Here is a 5,850-nt window from a genome sequence, read left to right as displayed (position 1 = left end):
TTACGTATATATGACTGTAACAATATAGTTGCATTTAATACTGTTTACTTTGAAATATCACCAAATAAGTAGTCAAATTTGGGTCTGTAACACAAATTCTGCTACCCAGAGGAAACTCGTGATAATCGTACAACCAAAATCACTATTTTGTCTAAACTATAGTCTGCTCAACATCATTAGAACTATATGTTTAAAGAAGGTAGAGATCGGGTACGTTCATGGGATCTCCAAATCAAACAAAATGGCCACCATAAATACTTACTTAGTTCGCAATGTGTTCCGTTGAATCCAGGCGTACATGTACAATTGTATTTATTTATCAAGTCGGTACATTCACCGCCATGCTGACATGGATTGCTTTCACATTCGTTGGTTTCTATGGCAACATGAGATGAGTAATATCAAAATTGAAGCAGTATGTATTTATTACATGAAGAATATATGTTATATATTACATGAAGAATAGATGATATATATGTCCCAACCCACGAGTCTCGTTTTCAACTTCAAAGTCTCAGAATCCTGTGTAACGTTATCTTCTAAATTTGTAACATAGTTCAATAGTATATGCATATACGCTCGTTTGATCAATCTGAACGATGAATGTAAATTAGTTTTTTAGATCTTGTCATGAAGTGACTCTCAATGTAAAACTTGTAACCTTTTGAAATATTGTCGTTCTAGTAATATGTTGTTTTTTGCGGAAGTTCTTCAAGTTATTTTTGATTATCTCGATAGATATATGTTCATAATCATTATCGTCAAAGAAAATTAAAACATTGGTGCAAATGCTTTGCGTTCGCACGATCTGGCACTGCTCAGTAATGGTATAGTGGTGGTGGTGGTGGTGGTGGTGGTGGTGGTGGTGACGGTGGTTATATGGTTGTGCTTATGGTTGCGGTGATGGTGATGATGGTGCTTATGGTTGTGGTGGTGGTGATGGTGTTGGTGGTGACGGTAGTGGTGATGGTAGTAGTGGTGGTGGTGGTGGTGGTGGTGGTGGTGGTGATGGTGGTGGTGGTGGTGATGGTGGTGGTGGTGTTGTTGGTGGTGGTGGTGACGGTAGTGGTAGTGGTGGTGGCTGGCGGCCGGTGTGTCGTCCTTGCCGCTATCAACACCATTTTTGTAAACAATCATAAAAAAGAATACTTACCAGTCTCACAACTGTCCCCTTGGAAACCTGGCACACATGTACACTCGTAAGCATTTTCCAAATCTTGACAAGTCCCGCCATTTTGACATGGTGCACTAAAGCAGTCATCGAACAATTCACAGTTCTTACCACTATAGCCACCAGAGCATTTGCACTCATAACTATTCTCCAAGTTGACACACTCTCCCGTACCACATGGATTGTCACCGCTGATGGTACACTCGTCGATATCTGCAGCAAAAAGACGGTATTTCAAACGTCGTGTTTTGCCCCAAATCGATAACTTTATAGATACACATATACATCAGGGCACCTTCAAAAGTACTACTCACGCAAATATTTGGGAAATGGAATGTAAGACGGCAGTTGAGGCTAACTGAAGGTAATCCACACAAAATCATCAGTAATTTAACGGAAAATATACTTAATATGTATCGAGCTCACTGACCAAAGTTAGAAAACACACTGCATTTTACCACAGATGAGTATTTTCCTTCTCTGTGCTTTTACCAACAAAGCAAAATTATATCCCTAATCATCGTCGTAAACATGGCCTTTTACGGCAATGCAAACTCGCGTCCCTTCCACTATCGTTCACTTCCCAACCGACAGCGATTGCCGTAAAACAACATGGAAACATGTACTTGTATCACTTAACACCAAATTCGCACTTCTCAACTACAATAATAAAAATAAATAGTAGCGAGACCTGGTAAACATTCGGGTTTGTGAGAATGTCACTGACCTGTGCACGATATACCGTCTCCCGTAAACCCATCTTTACAATGGCAACCATATTCGCCAAATTTTATCCCACACGTGGCATTTTCATGGCACGCCAACGGGACACAGCCGATTTCGTCGCTTCCTTGGCATGTACAGGTTTCATTACAACTGCCTAGTGCCAAAGTGTCACCAACCTGGATAAATTATTTGATGAAATCAGTTACTTGGAATGAACAATTCTGACACTTTAGATCAACATAACACATCTAAATCGTAAGCTGTAATTACAGGGCAATTTATGCTATACTGGAAACCAACCATATACGGCAGATTTCAAAATACAGTGCAGCTTCGCTGTTTGATACAATAACACAGAAATTGATTTTAAAAAAAAATAATTTAAAAAATTGCACCTGCTACAGCATGATTGAAATGGAGAGAGTTTCTTGCAACATTTTGTCGAAATGAAATGAACATTGGTGCCACCATGCAGACATCAAATGCAGACGTCAAAACACTGGCGCCAGCGTGTCTGCATTGTATTAGAGTGTGTATTTAATTAATGGTTTATTTCATTTCGACAAAATGTAGCAGCAAATTGATACATTGCTATTAAATTGTAACATGTCCAGTTTCTTATTGGTTTCTGTGTAGTTGTATCAAACAAAGCAGCTGAATCGTATTTTGAAATGCACAGTACCTGATGTTAATCCAATTTAGACAACTGAGAAACATTCGTATATCTAATATTTCAATATTTAGAATTTAATCAAACATAAAACAATAAACATACGGCGTAATAAAGTCCATCGACGAAGCATCCACAATCAGTAGTGTTAACACATTTGTCAACTTCTAAGACTGTACCATCTTGACACTCACAACCTTCGATGTCTGGGTACGGACATTCGACTGGGTCTACTTCAGTATTGATGCAGGATGGCATACATGCTGACATACGTGATTTATAGATACTACCCTCTGGACAACTAAGTGCTATGGTGTGACGTAATGAATAAACGTAAGTACAATTGATTTGTAGTCTGAACGACTACAGAATTATACACTGCCGAATACTGTGACACGAGTCTCTCTCTCTCTCTCTCTCTCTCTCTCTCTCTCTCTCTCTCTCTCTCTCTCTCTCTCTCTCTCTCTCTCTCTCTCTCTCTCTCTCTCTCTCTCTCTCTCTCTCTCTCTCTCTCTCTCTCTCTCTCTCTCTCTCTCTCTCTCTCTCCCTCTCTCTCTCTGTGAAGATGCGATAACTATGTCATTGCATTTCATAAACTTCTTCAACTATAAAAAATGCTCTTGGAAACTGGATTAAAATTCTGTTTTCTGTTTTCTTTGACCATGCTGATTTTGCAATTGCTATTAAAGACGAATCGTCATACAAATTCAAATTGATTATTACACTCAATTTCACAAAAAATATTTTCAGACGTAAATACTTTGTCAGCGGCGGCTCATAGTCAGTATTGTATTGGGAAACGATTGTAAATCTCTGTTCATTGTAACTTACGACAATCAGCAAGTTCGCGCCAGTTTCCGATACTGGCATAGTTATAAGAGCAGACGGCGGCATATGCAGATATCATATCGCATATAACCGATGCCCCTTGGTTTGGATAAGCGCACACGTCGACAACACAAGCATCGAAGTATAATGACCCGTCAACTTTACAGTTCTTAAACGGACCTGAATATGAATTTAAATATATCGTTAGTGATTACCTGTAAAGAAAAAAGGTTAAATTGCATCCCATGATGTCAATCTGTTGCTATGATACGATATGATAATCTGATGTTCTACTTTGAATATGCAAATAATGAATGGAATATGTATGTATATAGACTAGTGTTTATGGATGTCATTTCATAACTTTGAACTCGATGTGTATTGTGTATCTGCTATGAGTTTAACATTCCACTGATTGTAGATTGTAGATATGGTATTTATTTCATGACGTCATAATTTTTTAACCACAAAGCGCCATCTTCATTTTCAGAGAGAAGTGATGATATCAACATTTCTCTTATTACGCAAAACGGACCGGTTGATAGCTAACGTATAACATTCCACTGATCCTACATGAATACAGTTAGTTGAGATGATGATAATGAAAAAGAAAACAGAGAATGACGTCATGCTTTCTGTTTTCTTTACTTTCTGATGACAGTTTCCAAGATAAAGTACAGCCACTCCAATTGGTAAGCCAAAGAATCACGCAACGTATCATGTAAAAGATCGTTCATGAGAAGATAGACGATTCCATAGATATTTCCTCAGTTTCATGCAAACAGATAAACTGAGATGTTAAATGACACTTACCACGACAGTGGAAACAAAGGAAAATGAAAGTGTATTGAGTAATGGACTTGTCCCAAGGTATTCAAAACACAGAAAGTCAAATGAATTGAGTTGAAATGGCATGACATGAGTTGAGATTTACAGCTGTGGAGAAGAGAAAGCATGGCTATGCTAAGCAGAATGACATTTAGAGAGCTGAATTGAGTTGATTACTTATGGTGAGTTGAAAAATTCCAGTACATTTGGTTACATTACCATGTGTTGCTTTAAACTTACATTACATAACTTATATTACACCAAGACAAGAAGAAACGACATCACCAAGAGATGCATCAAGAATTGCAAAGATAGAAAACACATATTTCCACAGATTCACCCACAATGCAATGCAGGACTTCTTCCATGATTCGTAATCATCATACATATTATAGTTACAGACGTGCTTAGCATATTGAAGCAAGCAACATACTTGTTCACATGTGCTATTAATTTACATTAATTTTCAAATATAAAAAACGCACGATGTGTGCTATTCCCATTCTAATTAGTATGCACAAAGCTTGCACTAATTGCTAAATCGTTCACCGTGTTTTCAAGCATGTTTTTTTCCACTCACTTCATGGACATCTCTGGGTTTGGAGCACCCTGACTGTTGAACAAAGTCAGGTACAAGCCCCCTGTACCTACTACTGAAAAGTTGGGAGGGAAAGGGGGCATAATTACCGTTGCTGTTTGTGATAATAGAGCAGTTGACCTGTGCAGCATCGACAATTTCTTCGTCAATGCCATTACACGGGTCAACTTTTGTTGCTGGTTCACAGTTTGGATAGCGGTTATCTTGTGGTGTCTTCGCCCAGCTGTTTCCGAACGCAATTTCATCTGTCACCTAAATGAGTATAACAGAAGAAATATTCAAAGTAAAGTGAAAAAATATAAATATGAATGACTGAATAAATAGAGACTTGTTTTATAAATATGCATCTACTTAAAGCCTGAATCCGTGACCGTGATGAACGAATAGTCAACCGGTGAAAGAGAGAATTGGTTAGTCTGATACAATAGCGTACACACAGTCATGTAGATAAATCAAATAAACAAAAAAAAACATTGGAATATGCATATGTAAAGTTAACGTACGGTCAATGGTTTTGCCGACTCTCAACGACCAGGACAACTGCTCAGAGAACTGTAACTTCCAAAGCCAATGCAATTGCATTCACATCTTGTTTTACTTACGATTTCACCATCGGGTTTCCTGTATTCACCGGTCAAATTCTTATCGTAGTTACCACATAACCCGCATACTCTGTCTTTGTGTTGGGATTCCACTAAAACATCTACACGACTGTCGCCATCCCAGCGTACATATAGTCCGGACTCGGTTCTCAGTTCCTGAAAGAAACAAGTTAGGAACATTTTACAATCCCGAACATGAAAACTTGTATGCGACCTAAAACCTTAACCGTCGAAAGATGAACAGCAAAAAGAGCTATGACCGCGGTACGATTGTTGCATAGTTATCCATTGCTGTTTTGACCGAATTTTGATAACATTGAGAAAAATATCATTTATATATTTAGTAAATTGGAATAGGGACACGAATTACGTCAACTTTGTCGTTATTTTCATTCTTCTTTTAACGTCATATTAATGGAAAAGACAT

This window comes from Glandiceps talaboti, chromosome 18 (genome assembly GCF_964340395.1).
Source record: "Glandiceps talaboti chromosome 18, keGlaTala1.1, whole genome shotgun sequence".
NCBI classification, from domain to species: Eukaryota; Metazoa; Hemichordata; class Enteropneusta; family Spengelidae; genus Glandiceps; species Glandiceps talaboti.
Note: the sequence above shows the minus strand (reverse complement) of the source record.